The 16,150-nt window shown below is 47.5% G+C and overlaps 1 protein-coding gene across 2 annotated transcripts in view; it reads right to left on the reverse strand.

The window, feature by feature from the left end:
- The window catches only part of LOC138513815 (double C2-like domain-containing protein beta), a 358,694-nt gene that overhangs the window by 46,138 nt on the left and 296,406 nt on the right, over nucleotides 1-16,150 (reverse strand). The window lies entirely within an intron of this gene.

A 16,150-nucleotide genomic window follows, 5' to 3' on the forward strand; every position in this document is an offset into this window, starting at 1 on the left:
TGTGAAGTGGGTGCGTTCTGTCATGAGTTTGCAAGCACTACTGGCAGAGTATGTGGGTGATGTGGCTCGAGAGACCTGCACCACCTCTGATGCAGCATGTGTGAGAGGGGATTGTCCTCTGGTATTGGGGTGCACTTGTGTTACAGTGCATATAAGATCTCTCTGGAGGTGGGCTGAGCTACGGGAATCGTGCATGTGAGGTCCATGTGGAGTTGGGCAGAGCTGGTGGAGAAGTGCATGCGAAGTGTAAGGGTCTGCTAGAGCTGAGCTGTGCTATTGGAACAGTGCATGTGAGGTCCATCTGGAGTTGGGATGCGCTGCTTGAACCATGCAAATGACATGTAGAGTTGAGCTGTGCTGTTGGAACAGTGCATCTAAGTTCCATCTTGAGTTGGGAAGCACTGATGGAGCAGAGCATGTGAGGTCCTTCTGGGGTTGGGATTTGCTAGTAGAACAATGTGAGTTTCCTTAGAGTTAATCTGTGCTGATGGAATAGAGCAGATGAGGTATTTCTGGAGTTCAGCTGCACTAGTGGAGCAGTGCATGTGAGGTGCGAGGTGGAGGTGAGCTGCGCTACTGGAATCGTGCATGTGAGGTCCATCTGGAGTTGGGCTGAGCTGGTGGAGAAGTGCATGCGAAGTGTAAGGGTCTGCTGGAGCTGAGCTGTGCTACTGGAATCGTGCATGTGAGGTCCATGTGGAGTTGGGCTGAGCTGGTGGAGAAGTGCATGCGATGTGTAACGATCTGCTGGAGCTGAGCTGTGCTACGGGATTCGTGCATGTGAGGTCCATCTGGAGTTAGGCTGAGCTGGTGGAGAAGTGCATGCAAAGTGTAAGGGTCTACTGGAGCTGAGCTGTGCTACTGGAATCGTGCATGTGAGGTCCATCTGGAGTTGGGCTGAGCTGGTGGGGAAGTGCATGTGATGTGTAACGGTCTGCTGGAGCTGAGCTGTGCTACGGGAATCGTGCATGTGAGATCCATCTGGAGTTGGGCTGAGCTGGTGGAGAAGTGCATGCGAAGTGTAAGTGTCTGCTGGAGCTGAGCTGTGCTATTGGAACAGTGTATGTGAGGTCCATCTGGAGTTGGGAAACACTGCTTGAACCATGCAAATGACATGTAGAGTTGAGCTGTGCTGTTGGAACAGTGCATCTAAGTTCCATCTTGAGTTGGGAAGCACTGATGGAGCAGAGCATGTGAGGTCCTTCTGGGGTTGGGATTTGCTAGTAGAATAATATGAGTTTCCTTAGAGTTAATCTGTGCTGATGGAATAGAGCAGATGAGGTATTTCTGGAGTTCAGCTGCACTAGTGGAGCAGTGCATGTGAGGTGCGAGGTCTCGCTGGAGGTGAGCTGCGCTACTGGAATCGTGCATGTGAGGTCCATCTGGAGTTGGGCTGAAGGGTCTGCTGGAGCTGAGCTGTGCTACTGAAATCGTGCATGTGAGGTCCATGTGGAGTTGGGCTGAGCTGGTGGAGAAGTGCATGCATAGTGTAAGGGTCTGCTGGAGCTGAGCTGTGCTACGGGAATCGTGCATGTGAGGTCCATCTGGAGTTGGGCTGAGCTGGTGGAGAAGTGCATGCGAAGTGTAAGGGTCTGCTGGAGCTGAGCTGTGCTACGGGAATCGTGCATGTGAGGTCCATCTGGAGTTGGGCTGAGCTGGTGGAGAAGTGCATGCGAAGTGTAAGGGTCTGCTGGAGCTGAGCTGTGCTACGGTAATCGTGCATGTGAGATCTATCTGGAGTTGGGCTGAGCTGGTGGAGAAGTGCATGCGAAGTGTAAGGGTCTGCTGGAGCTGAGCTGTGCTACTGGAATCGTGCATGTGAGGTCCATCTGGAGTTGGGCTGAGCTGGTGGAGAAGTGCATGCGAAGTTTAAGGGTCTGCTGGAGCTGAGCTGTGCTACGGGAATCGTGCATGTGAGGTCCATCTGGAGTTGGGCTGAGCTGGTGGAGAAGTGCATGCGAAGTGTAAGGGTCTGCTGGAGCTGAGCTGTGCTACTGGAATCGTGCATGTGAGATCCATCTGGAGTTGGGCTGAGCTGGTGGAGAAGTGCATGCGAAGTGTAAGGGTCTGCTGGAGCTGAGCTGTGCTACGGGAATCGTGCATGTGAGGTCCATCTGGAGTTGGGCTGAGCAAGTGGAGAAGTGCATGCGAAGTGTAAGGGTCTGCTGGAGCTGAGCTGTGCTACGGGAATCGTGCATGTGAGGTCCATCTGGAGTTGGGCTGAGCTCGTGGAGAAGTGCATGCGAAGTGTAAGGGTCTGCTGGAGCTGAGCTGTGCTACTGGAATCGTGCATGTGAGGTCCATCTGGAGTTGGGCTGAGCTGGTGGAGAAGTGCATGCGAAGTGTAAGGGTCTGCTGGAGCTGAGCTGTGCTACGGGAATCGTGCATGTGAGGTCCATCTGGAGTTGGGATGTGTGGATTGAACAATGCGAGTTGACTGTAGTGCTGAGCTGTTCTGGTGAAACAGTGCATCTTCCATCTAGAGGTTGGGTGCCCTGGGGAAACCGTGCATGTGAGTGCCCCCTAGAGTTGGGCTGTACTGATGGAAGAGAGCACGTGAGGTCCGTTTAGATTAGGACTGCCCTTGAGGAGCCATGCACCAACGGCTTATGCGTAAACTTGACTCCATGCTTTCATACCACTCTACAGTAGTTTTATTTTATGAAGTGTTAATAAACTTTTTTAACCTGTAAGAAATAAAAGCAAATTCATTTGGTTGCAAAATGTTCTTTCAAACTGTTTAGCCTGCCTGCAGGTGAACGTATTTTTGCTGTTGCTAAAAGGAGAAATGTAATGTTCCAATGGTCCGACAGCAGATACATTGAGATTGAAGCGGGCATGGCAGGCAATGATTCAGCGTTTCAGATGTTTTGAAATTGGGGCCCTCTGATCTGCAGACTGTTCTTTCTGGGGGTTGCCTACAATGTCCGTTTCTGCTCAACGTGTAATGGACAGCAAATGGGTAACTTCTTCTGACATATTGGACACCAATGGTAGCCAGTCTAACACTTGTGATCAGCGAGATGTCATGTTATGTGTTACTATAGTTTTGTACTGCATGCTCTAGATATGTTCTCTGGAGAATTGCCAGGCTGCCGCATGCAGCTATAACTTAAAAGATATAAGGCCTCATTACGAGTTTCCCAGTGCGGAAATAACATTTCGGTATTTCCACAAACCCGGCACGGGTCTCCCCCTGGGATAGCAGAAACAGGACTCATTCATTGGCCACTCCTCCCATCCTCTCAGGGTCGCAGGTTCTGGTGTTCTGAGAGATGACAGGTGCCTCTCCATCCCAAACCAAAATAGGAAAGTGAGGCCGATACAGAGGTTCCAGATATAGCTGGTCAAATGGCTTACAAGGAAAGACTTTCTTTTACAGAATGTTCCCTGGGGGTCAGACTCAGCCACGTTTTGCACAATTGCTCTCATATCACTATGTCCCTCGGTTCAGATTATCTCGATCAGGGAAGCGAGCCTTTTCGGTGGCAGCTGCTAAAGCTTGGAACAACCTTCCCCTTGCTCTATGGGGGACTGCTGACCATTTTGTCTTTCACCGGCTACTGAAAACTGCATTATTTAAGCAATAGAACCCGAGCGGCGGGGGCATTACCGAAGGCCCTGGGGCATTACCAGAGTCGGTAATGCCCCCGCCGCGAGGGTTCTATTGCTATTAGTATCCCGGCCCGCAAAATTTGCGTGACCGGGGTACTAAAAGTAATTTATTTCTGTCCCGAAACGCTGCGGCGTTAAAACGCTGCTGCGTTTTGGGACAGACAAAAAACGACCAAGAAAATGGCCGCCGCCATGGAAAGGGAAAACGGAGTCCGTTTTCCCTTTCCATTGTGGTCATCGGGAGCGGACGTGCTGGGAACACTTGTGTGTAAAAAAAAAGGTAAGTGGGGTTGGGAGGGCAGGAGTGGGACGGGGGAGGAAAAAAAAAAAAAAGGTACCTGCGTACCCGGCGGGGGACGAGGGAAGCCACCAGCCGTGTGGAGGCGCAGAGCGGGGATGGCCCCGCTCTGAGTCTCCACACGGTTGGAGGCTTCCCTCCTTCCCCGCTGGGGACGCAGGATCAAGAAGGTAAGTTGGCGGGAGGGAGGGGAGGGAAAAATAAATAAAATAAAAGACTTACCCGAGTCCCCGGCGGGGGCGAAGGCAGCCTCTCAGCCGCGGGGAGGCTCGGAGCGGGGATGGCCCCGCTTCGAGCCTCCTCATTGGCTGAGGGGCTGCCACGCCCCCTGCCGGGGACAAAGGCCGTGGAATCCCGACGGAGGGATTCCCGGCCGGGTAGGGACCTGGCGAGAGCCAATCGGAATGCTTGTTGCATTCTGATTGTCTCTCGCTGGGTTACTAATTTAGAATAAGACATATCATTAATCTCCTTTCCATGCCACTCGCGCCATGTTGCCTTTGGGTGTACGTGCGCTCAACAAATGTTGTTAACATAACATAATATAAACACTATAGATCCTTGGGTTCGAGGTCACAGAAGAGTTTTTGTCTTCTTTCAAATCGAATGGCAAAAGCTCCTTGCCTTGCTTTTTTTTTAAAAATACCAGGATTTAAATTTCTCAGGAAATCCAGGCTGTGTTGGACAAAACTGCAGTCAAAAAATATTGTGTTCTTCCCTCTGGTTTTCTCAGCATTTTTTTTTGTGTGAAAAAGAAGTACGTGGGTTACAGGCATGTTATCACTCTGGGAGACCCAGGCAGCCTCTGCCCCTCCCCTGCTCTCTTCACACCGGTCCCCAGCCCACCCGCAGCCCCACCCCTTCCCGCTTCCCCAACTTTTATTCACCCCTCCAAGTTTCTTCACCTCCCTCATTTACCCTCTTGTCTTTTCTCCTTGTTTGCCCCCTGGTTTTTATCCCACCTCCTGTTGGATGTCTCACGGTTGGAATCCTGCAATCCAAGTGAGAGGCATCCTTTTGTCCCCGAGCAGCTGCACGAAACTTGAGAGAATGGTCGTCCGGGGCATTTAGTATTACGTTGCGTCAAAGGCAGCACCTGCTGCTGCTACTCGCTCGGGTCGCCCCAGAGCAATCACGCCCGGTTCAGAGCAATTGCACCCGCCTCAGGGCCAGGGCAATTGCACCCCCCCAGGGCAATTCGAACATGCCTTAGGGTGGGCAATTGCAGCCCTGGGGAAATTGCGCCCCTGGCAGCTGCCCGCTCCGACTAGGCCAAGAAACAGGCCTGGGAGAGGGTTGGGAATAGTTACACAAAAAAAAATGGCAGGTTGGGGGAAGATGGCAGAGCGGGTGGGAGGGGCAGCCTGCGAGTTCTGTGAAATGTGGGCTCAGATCAGCCTTTGATCGGCTGAACCTGCTTGGCTGCGCCCACCCTCCCCCCGCCATGGCTGGTAATTGTTCTTATTGATGTGTTGTGACTTTTAGGACTAGCCTGCTTAACCACTCACGGATAAGAGGCAGCAGATAAACATGTCAATGAAAATTGGACAAGCGTGCTGCTTCTGGCTTTAAGGATTGTGCTTTGAAAAGTTTTAAGCAATACCTCATCAGACCACTAGATGGTAGGAGAATGCAAGGAACGTAGATGTTTTAAGCAATGTGAAGCAGGGCTCATTCGGGGCAATCCTGCCTATGCAGATACCGAGTGATGTATGATCGTTTATTTATATAGCGCCTATACACAATGTGTTTCAAAGTGCTTCAAGGCAAGGGAGGGAACAAGGGAAAATACAATGATATTCTTACAGGCCATAAACAGTAAAGATGTGAAATGAACTATCGTACTCGGCCTGACGACATTTCAGATAGTGCAAGAGCTAAGACATAGATCAGGATGGGAGGGGGATAGTGGGAAGGAAATGGAAACAGACAGGCGACTACCGTACTAGGCCTGACGACATTTCAGATAGTGCTGGAAGGAGCAGGGGGAAGAAAAAAAGTAAGGGGAGTGGGAGGAGACAGACAAGGTTGCTATCATACTAGGTCCAGGGACAATTCTGATAGAGTAAATGCACAGAAGAAAGTAAGGTGAGGAGATAGGGAGAAGGGGAGAGGAGGAAATAACAGAGAGTAAGCAGTCAAAAAGAGTGGAAAAGCAAAAGGGGAGAGCGAATACAATTGCAGAAGTCAGTAGTAACACATAATGTTGCAAGCCAGGATACAAGATGAAGATGGGAACAGCATGATTCAGGGCCACCATGAGTACAAGATGCAAAGGAAGTCCAGCATGAGAGATGAGAAAGGGTGAGGAGCCGTGAATCAGGAATTGAAACAGAGGCACACGGTCCTTTTTGGAGACCTTAGATTTACACCTCTGAAAGCGCTACCTTTAAAGCCAAAACTATTGTCATTAAAATAAGAGCTTTAACATAAGAGCTGCTTGAAATAAGGGCTTTGAGTGTAGATTTGTAATGCTTTTCAATGCAGATGATATATGTAGATGTATTTATGTAGTATTCCCACCCATTTTACCTCCAACCACACCTCTTTTTGCACTCTTTGCGCTCTTTGGCAGAATTTGTGTTGTGTGGTGAATTTTTATTAACAGCATCAGGCTCTCTGCACAGGGCACAGAAGCCTTCTACACCCACTTCCCAGGCTATGCATCTGCATAACATGGTCGTAAATCCCACCCACAAGTACACAAACTAAACTTCTTAACTTCCCCAAGGCCTTCCAGCCTCATGTTTTCCTTCTAATTTCTTATTTCCCATTTGAAATTTAGGAAAACTACAAGTACCAAACATCCAAGCACAACATGACCGGATGACACAGATTATAGCTAAATTATCCTACTCTTGGCGCTTTATCTGTCAATCGACATTCTCTAACATTTGCCATTCAAATGATTGGACACCCCGAAGGTCTGCTTGCCTTTAACATGACAGCATTGCTGTATGCGCAGTGCAGACATGGCACTGTGCTTGCCCCCATACATGGATACATTACTACATTCCAGAAAATGACACTTTTTGCCTTTTCCTAAATATTTCACTTAGAAATGATTCAGGAAAGCCCAGTCAGGAATTATAAGGCAGCAGCACATGTTAAACACATGATGGAACGCGATGTTCTGCACCCGAGAACATACGTACCGCCTCGTCCCTGCCTGCCAGGCAAAGAAAGGCGAACTCCACACAAGCACAAACATTATCACACAAAAACATCCATGTTGAGGGAAATGGCGCTACACGATATGTACATAAACACTACAGCAAATGGCATTTAATACCACACCCAGAAGGCCCACTGAACTGCTTGGAGATCCCAACCCGCAACACAATGCAGCAGAGGACCACATGCCACCAGGCCACAAACCCCGGCTAAAGCATTCTGACTTCCCCTTTCCTACAACAGGAGAGGGCGAGGAAAGACCCCGCCCCCTATCTCAGACTCCGTTCAAACATCCCTTACTCTGGCTTGCACGGTGTACCCCCACGAGTTGCACTGGGTAAGGCATGCCTAGGGCTGGGTAGAGGTGAGGGCCGTTCCCTCCCTGGGGAAGACGCTGGTCTGAATGCTGGTGGCACCTATGCGGGACCCAGCTAAATGAGAAAAAACCTGCTGAATGGCCCTTCGCTGACGTTTATACCCTAGCATTGGCTACTGTGAGAGAGCAGAGCAGAAGGTGATGGATTGCCAGGTGGCCATGTTCGCAGCTTCTTTAGGTTTTAGTGCCTCGCCAGATGGATTGCCAGGGAGGCCCTCCAGCAGCCATGCATGAACGTTTGCTCCCTGCCTAGTGAACCTTTCCAGCACAGGCCCATTAGAGTACATATTCAGGTAAGCGGCGGCCGCCATCTTGGTGTCGCATAACTCTGCCTTCCTAGTGGATTCTTTCCAAAGAGCCTCCCGGATCCGCTCTGCTTCCAGAGATCTTACAGTGCCATTGCCTCATCACCTGCACCCATGTGGAGGGCTTCCAGACAAGCCAAGACTCCCAATCCGAATATATCCACTCGAGGGGCGCAGCTATTGAGAGAGGACACAGTATAAAAGCAGAAATCAGCAAAACAATTGTCCTGCAACTTTAACAAAACTTTAAATTCGTATAGAGACAGAGCACTGCTGCCTGAAGATTTTGAAAATAGAGTGAAAATGTACTACGGGTTCCGCCTCTGTGGTGGGACAATAGTGTAACAATGTGAGCCTGAGAATGCTTCTGGGGGTGGTTGTTGGATACTTTTGTGTGATGTGAGAGGTGTGCCCACTAGACTCTCCTAGGTGAACCATGGAGAGGCAATCTCTCCATGGCTGATGCAGTGGCAGATTTAAGGCAAAGGGCCCCGTGGGCAAAAATTACAGAGGGCCCCCAAGTGGTCGGGTCCAGGAGGCGGGACCCCAAAGTGGGCGGAGTTGCGCAATGATGAACTTTAGGGACACATGATTCATTTTATTTAAGTTGTGATTTTTAAGGCCCGAGCGCAGACATCCAGCCCTGAACTAATATTACAACAAGCAGAATTCAGGTCCGCTTAAATCTGCATTATTTCTTAACTATAATACATTAAACACTTGCTAGAGCAGAGGAGCGTGCATTTCTGGAGAGGGGATACGGCGAGAAGTAAACTGCCCAGTCAGAGCACCCTGGACCAAGCTGCAGAGGACAACTGGGAAGTGATTAACACAGAGTAATAGTGGGCATTGTGCACTGGGCGGCAGGAGTTTAAAGCCCATTAATAGATTTATTGCCTCCATTACAGTGCGCTGTGACCATCTGATGAATTTCGGGTCTGACTGCAATGTGTGTCTCAGAGAGAGACTGGGGAGGGAAGGGGTGGGGCAGGGCACAGGGGCCCGCTTGCCATTTGTCTGTCTGCCGACCGTTAAGTCCGCCACTGGGCTGATGGACTGATGGCTGCAGGCTGGTGCTCATAGCTGCTGAGTACATGGGGTAGAGGGGGCAGTTGACCCCCTTCCACCTTGAACCATTGGGTCAGGAGTGTCATGTTGGGCTGATGGACTGATGGCTGCAGGCTGGTGCTCATAGCTGCTGAGTACATGGGGTAGAGGGGGCAGTTGACCCCCTTCCACCTTGAACCATTGGGTCAGGAGTGTCATGTTGTCCCTGTGGAAATTGTGCATGTATTTGTACGGGGGCAACCAAAAACGAAAAGTAAAAAGGCTGGGTGCTGTGAACTTTTAAATCACTCCATGTGATAGGGCTTCTGGCCCCTATCCTGTTGGGCTGAGGCTCTGTGAAGTGTTAGCACGCATCTTGCAAAATTACCAAATGCTGCTCACTTCAAAGTAGGAAGGACACCTTATCAATGGACCACCTGAGCCTTACTTGTTGGGTGGAGGGGAAGGAGAGGGCTGGACATGCAAAAGCTGTTTGCTAGGCGCAGAAGAACTAGGATGAAGCTGGAGATCCAAAATCAGAATGCTGAGGAAAGTCAGCTCAGCAGGTTAGGTGACCGTTGTTTACATTTTATATATTTAGAACTGCCTGTAAATCCTATGGCTTTTTCTTCTCCAATTCTTGATTCACAATGTACTCTAAAAAGGGTTGTTTTGACCTGTGGAAAGGGTACAGCTCCATCACTTTTCCTGGCGTGTGTATTTCTGGCCCCGTAGCGAAAATCAATGTTTGGTGATGGAGACGAGTGAGAGAAGATGGAAAATTGGTGACTGGGCTTTGTTTCCTGCTGGACCAGAAATACACGCTACGGAGGAGCATCCTGGTGAGGTTCCCAGACACAGGGTGAGTGCAGCGGCCCCACTGAAGCTATAGTGGAGTAGCCGAGGAGCAGTCTCAGCAGTCTGCGTATTCGGTGCAGGTGGTAGCTAAGGAGGACTGCAGCTGTCTACCAGCTTATGAGGTCAGCGCACATTAGGAGACAGCAGAGCAGCGCTCGACGCTGCAGAATGGAATGGTGAGACACCGCTGAGTTGCTGTGATTGCTCTTTTCGTCAAAACTGGATGCAGCCAAGTTAATCTTAAAAGACAGATTTTAACGGTGTTTGTGGGGTCAGGTGACTGTGGGCACATTGCCTTTGAACCTGACTCCTGGTCTCTAGCAGACACAATTTATTGGTGGACATATTTGGACTTTATTAAAGTGGTGAACTTGATAAAGTCTATTCTTTGAACACGTTGCTTATTTACTGAAATGAATACTGGACAGGTGTCACAGGTTTCCCCCTTCTCACCTGTCTATGTTGCCTGGTGCCCTCTTTAGGTGGAGTCTTCTCTCGTATGGTTCAGGACTTAAATAAGCCCGCTCGGCCGTCCTCGGTTTCCAGATTACGTTCAGCTTCGATGTCCAGGATCACGGGAAACTCTGGGATTATACAAGAAGGAGTAGGGGGGCAAGCGGAAGCGACGCAGGGATTCCGGGAAGTTAGGAAAGAGGGAAGAAGTCGGGAGAAGGGAATCCAGGGGCCAGGGGATAGCAAGTAGCACTAGAGAAGGTTCGGAGCACACGTCCGATCACAGCTAGTAGCAGCGTTGAGACGCGCGGGGCCGCAGGGGTGTGGCTTCTTTATAGAGGACGCTGCGTAGAACGTGAAGACTGGCGAGCAGCGTTCTGATCTTGCAGCCATGTTGGTAGTATTATGGAGTGTATGGCCCGATGTGTCAGCGACCAGGAGGCCCTGAAGGGGCGAGTTCGATGGTTCATGACAAGAGGGACGGAAGATGGGTCTCCCTAGTAAAAAGAAAATCTTGGAAACACTCCCCGATGAGTGTATTCAGAATGGCGGTAGCGCACTCGTAGTATGGCGCATTAATGGCTTCAACAAATCATCATGTCCGAAAACGATTACAGGGTATTTTGAAAAGGCACAATTGAAGGAGAAAGAGGACGTTCTTACAGAGATGGGTGTGTGCATGTGTGTGTGTGTTTTTAGGACGTATCTATGAGGCCAGGAGAAGCCAATGTAAGTTCAATCAGGGCTCCTGAAGCGACTTCCTCACCAGCCCATTTGATACAGTCAGTTGACCAAGAAGCATCTGAAGGGAATAACATGGACAGTGAATCGCCTATCATGCTGACCCCGTCAGTACCTACCTCCTTTGACAACAACCACTCTCTCAAAATTATGCAACCGATTGAGTAGAAATTCATTGGGGCTGGAGGCAAGGAATGTGACCTTAAACTTATCGTCCACTTTTAACAATGTGATTGGGACGCGTTTGTCTGGTACTCCGGCTTAGATCAACCTCAAGCTCCTCCAGGAGTGGTGAAAGTGATAGTGAGTATATGATTGATGTGGATGAGGAGTCAGGAGCGATAGCCAGAGCGAGCACAGCCCTCCCTAGCAATACCAGATGCAAGTCTTTGTGCAGAATGCAGACGTCTCTCAATGCCATCTCAGTCTTGATTGACTCTTTGCTAGTACTTTGCAATACCCTTGTGATCGAAGAGGGAGAAATCAAGGAAATATTGGCCAAGGTTTTGGATATCATATTATCTGCTAACGACCAGAATCCTCTTTTAGCCTCAGCAGTGTTATTGGGCAATGCAAAGTTGCCGGTTAACATCTCAGACGGCGAAATAGGAAGTCAGACAAGGGTCTCTGATCAATTGGATACCATGAATACTTGCCCATCCATGGACATGGATATTTATGTATAGACAACACTAGGCCATGTAGCAATGAGCATTGGACCGCAGGATTTATCATTGCTAATCCAAGAGGTGGAACCTCCATCGGAAACTCTAAAAACCATGGTAATAGACAAGAAAGCTGAGAAAAGTAGGAAAAGGGCTATTCCCCCTAAGAAATGACAGGTTAAAAGATCGGATGATATATCACTATCTGAACCGTTGAATGGGAGGTGTAGTGCAGTAGCAGAAACCGTGACAGAGTTGCAAGCCGGAAGAGATACAATCACCATTGTAACGAATATACAGGCAAACTGCGCTACGAGGGCCATTAGAAAGATGGCTGCAGCCCAAACAGACTGACAATTGGTTGGAGATTACTACAGCTCCTGCGTTACTCATGGGAAATTCTGGCCAACAGAGCGACTCCGATAATCAGCGGTCTGTGCGGAGACATGACCAAAGGAAGAGTCCTTTAGCGGGAAAACACGATGTACGGAGTATGCTTGAGTGTACTAATCCACTATGCAAAAAGCCCACCTTGACCAATGGGTAGCGCCGAAAGTGGCTCAGCAAAGTAATGGGTCTTTTGTTTTGGGGAAGGGGATCAAACAGGTGGAGATGTGTCCACTAAATACTAGCCCCTTCCTGAATAGGAGCCACTTAATGAATTTATTTCATTGAATTCCGGCATTGAGAAACATCAATAGAAAGATATTGTCAAACTGCCTCTAATAGATGTTAATATCTCTACGAATTGGGTGATAGTGGAATTTATGACGCCCCCTATAGTATCGCTGTTACATTTTCATCAATATAACTTATTAAAGATGCGGTTCCGACTCACGGTATGTTGGAGGCTGAGTGAGAATGCATTGGACAAGGAGACCAACTCTGGCCTAGGGCAATTTTTCAGCGAGTAAAGCTAATAATTTCGATTATTCGGATCAGGAGTTTTTAAGAGTAGATGGAAGGAGTAGCATGGTACCATGGGTGCTGGATCCGCCAGATTGTGCCGCCCATGGCCATGCATGAAAGTCTGGAAGTCTAGCCAAAATTAGGTGCATCTCTTGGAATTTGCGAGGTTATACCCCCTTCCTTGCAAATCCTGCTGGATGGCGAGCTTTATTATTCTGTGATGTCTTTTTATTGCAAGAGACTTGGCGAGTCAATGCCTTTTTTAATTAATGGTTTCAATATAATTTATTGTCTGGCTATACGGAATGTGGTAGGATGCCCAATGGGGGGTCTAGGTATGGGGGTGAAAGCCAATTTAAGTTTAGAAACTGTATCTGTGGCTAATACCTCACCATATGTATTGATTAATATGCTAAAAGACAAAATGTGCATGCAATCACCTCCCCTACTTATAAACGCATATAAATCCCCTGGTGTGGCCGATGGTAGCATATTACATAAGATAGTACCTGACATGCTTGATAACTGGTATACGTGTTATCCTCGGGGAGATTCATTGTAGCAGGGGATTTCAATGAACAAATATATAGAAATGATGGGCTCTCCCTGGCTATAGTTGGTATGGGACACCCTAACTCAGAGGGGACATTGGCAGAGATATTGTTGGGTAAGAGGAAATGGAGTCAGTGTTTGGAAACAGATAACATAACACGTCTTAATTTGAAAGGAAAATCTAAAAGAACTCTGGACAATACATGGACTAATGGAAAGTATGCCACATGTATTGATCATGTTTTTGTAAGCCAGGCAATTTTGCAACACTGTAGGAATCTACAGTAGAAAGGAAGGAGAATTTGGCACCCTGAAAGTGTTGTGAGGGGTTTGTAGTTAACAATCAGGGGAATCGTATCTGCTGGACAAATAGGTCTATAGAGAAACTAAATGCTCATTTTAATGAAGATCTTGTGCCACTTATGAACAGGTTAAATTAATATGTTCTGGAGATGAATAGGGCATTCACCCACCTTTTCAAAAGGTTAAAACGTTATGGTAAAAAAAGGGGGATAAACCGGGCCATGCATAGGAAATGGGTCACTTGCAAATGGGCCAAACCGGCTTCCGCGGGTCCCATAGCACAATACCTAATAATTGTACACTGCAATATTTAATTGCAGATGCTCATCTTGGCAAAGGTAAATTGTATAATGTGTTATGTGGACTTCTCGAAGGCGTTTCATACAGTAGCTCACCACAAACTCTGGAACAAACTAGTGCACTGGAGCCTGGGCCCTGTGCTGCTGCATTTTGTTAAAGCATTTTACAGTGACACAGTAGTGTCCCTGCAGCTTTCGCAGGAAGGGAATCTAACACATCAGATGCGCACTAACGTTAGTTTAAAGTAGGGGTGCGTGTTTGCACCCCTGCTATATAATCTATATGCGTCAGATCTTGATCAGTGTTTGGCGGGGGTAAGCAATTTCCCTCTGCATATTGGAAAAAGGCCAATTATGTGGAAGAAGTATGCAGATGACACAATATTACTGGATCATACGCTGATTGGCCTTCAGCGTAGCATTGATGCGTTAGCCAGATATGCTGGTGAGAATAATGTGGTTATTAACTCAGCCAAAACAAAAATCATGGTGGTTGATAGTGGGGTTAAAATGCTAGGATCCTTTATATGGAAATTAAACGGTATTAAACTGGAGGTGACTAACCATTATATATATATAGGGATCCCTATCAGTGTAGCCCAAATTAATTCTTATTATGGTGAGCACACGATACCCGTATCTTAAAGAAATGGCAGTTATTAAAATGCTATATTGTCCGTGTAGGTGGTAACAATATAGAAGGTGCCATAAATATATACCACAGAGCCATCATACCTGCTATGGTGTATGGTCTAGAATTACTGTTGAGTAGACATGTGCAATGCTTTGAAAAGTTAGAAGCAAACATTTTAAGATCAATGCTAAATGTTCCCAAAGTAACCCCCTGTTGAAGCGCTGCATTGTGAGCTGGGTCTCGGCTCTCTGTTAAGGTATTGTAAGCTTTATTTTTCCCTGTTGCTCAGACCACTGGAGGATAAAACATTAATGTGCCTCATAGCAATGAGACTGCAGATAAATCCAGCAAACACGCTACTGGGTTGCTCATAGAAAGAGGTGTGTGAACACTGTAAAAATATAGATTTTACAATAGACGAGATTTTCGAAAACCCGGGCTATGAGAAACAGCTTGAGAGGAAGACCTGGGCTTGGGATAGAGTTGAATGGCTGCACAAACTTAGCAGGAAAAGAGGATATCTAGAGTGCACAAGGCAGGGACTTATGGTTGATGGTCCTTGTTCTCATTTGCAGAAATTATGTAATGAAGAAATGCTGGAATTTATTTTTTTCCTCCGCCTAAATATCCTACCCACATATATGTACACAGGTAGTTGGGTTGGTGTTGCTCATGAAGAGAGAAAATGTAGATTGTGTCAACGTGCAGTAGAGTCTAGTAGGCACATACTGACACAATGCCCATTACTGAAGACTCAATATGATAAGGCATATGCTTCTTTTGTCACTGAAATTGGAAATATTGGAGGAAACAAATTTTGGAGCGCCTTTAATTGGGCAACCTCATTGGCTACAACGGGTGCAGGGTTGTATATGTGGAAAGAGGCAATAAAAATCCTTTTCGATCACTAATTGGTTGCAGTGGCAATTTTTGCTGGATACATTGAAGGAATCATGTTTATAACAATGCAATGTGAATGGAACTTGAATGTATAGTTCGATAGCTGTTTTTATTTTGGGAAATGTGTATATATTGACTTTAATGTATTGTGGCTAAGGATTGCTGCATATTCAATATAGGTGCTTAAGGTTTTAATTATTTGTAACCACATGCACAATAAATATATGCAAATAATATATATATATATATATATATATATATATATATATATATATATATATATATATATATATATATATATTTGGCACCCATTCTCTTAGTTGGTCAGGCCATTGTTGTTTCAGTTGGCTGGGAATAGTCTCGGTTGGTCTTTCCATTGTTGTGTCAGTTGGCCGGGGCATTACTGTCTTAATTATTTGGGGCTTCGCTGTCTTTGTTGCCTGGGATAACAATGCCTTATTGGGCTGGGGCATCGTTATCTCAGTTGGCTGGGCATCGTTGTCTCATTTGCCTTGGTCATCATTGTCTCAGTTCCCCGGGGTATCGTTGTCTCAGTTGACTGGGGCATTATTGTAGCTGTTGGCTTAGACATTATTGCACTAGTTGGCCGGGGCTTTGCTGTCTCAGTTGACTGGGGATTCATCATCTCAGTTGTTTGGGGCATTGTTGCCTCTGTTGGCCGGGCCATCATTACCTCAGTTAGCTGGGGAATTGTTGACTGAGTTGGCAGGGAAATCGTTGTCTCAGTTGACTTGGGATTCGTTGTCTCAGTTGGCTGTGGCATTGTTGTCTCAGCTGCCCGGTGCATTGCTGTCTTAGTGGGTTGGGGCATCATTGTCTAAGTTGGCTGGGGCATCGTTGACTGAGTTGGCCAGCGCATCATGTCTCAGTTGGCTGGGGTATTGCTGTCTCAGCTGACTTGACCCATCATTGGCTGGGTTCTCTTTGTCTCAGTTGGCTTGGGATTAATTGTCTGAGTTGGCCAGGGCCTCATTGTCTCAGTTGTCTGGGGCATCGTTAT

Source organism: Ambystoma mexicanum, chromosome 12 (genome assembly GCF_040938575.1).
Source record: "Ambystoma mexicanum isolate Mex_15411 chromosome 12, UKY_AmexF1_1, whole genome shotgun sequence".
In the NCBI taxonomy this organism is placed as follows: Eukaryota; Metazoa; Chordata; class Amphibia; order Caudata; family Ambystomatidae; genus Ambystoma; species Ambystoma mexicanum.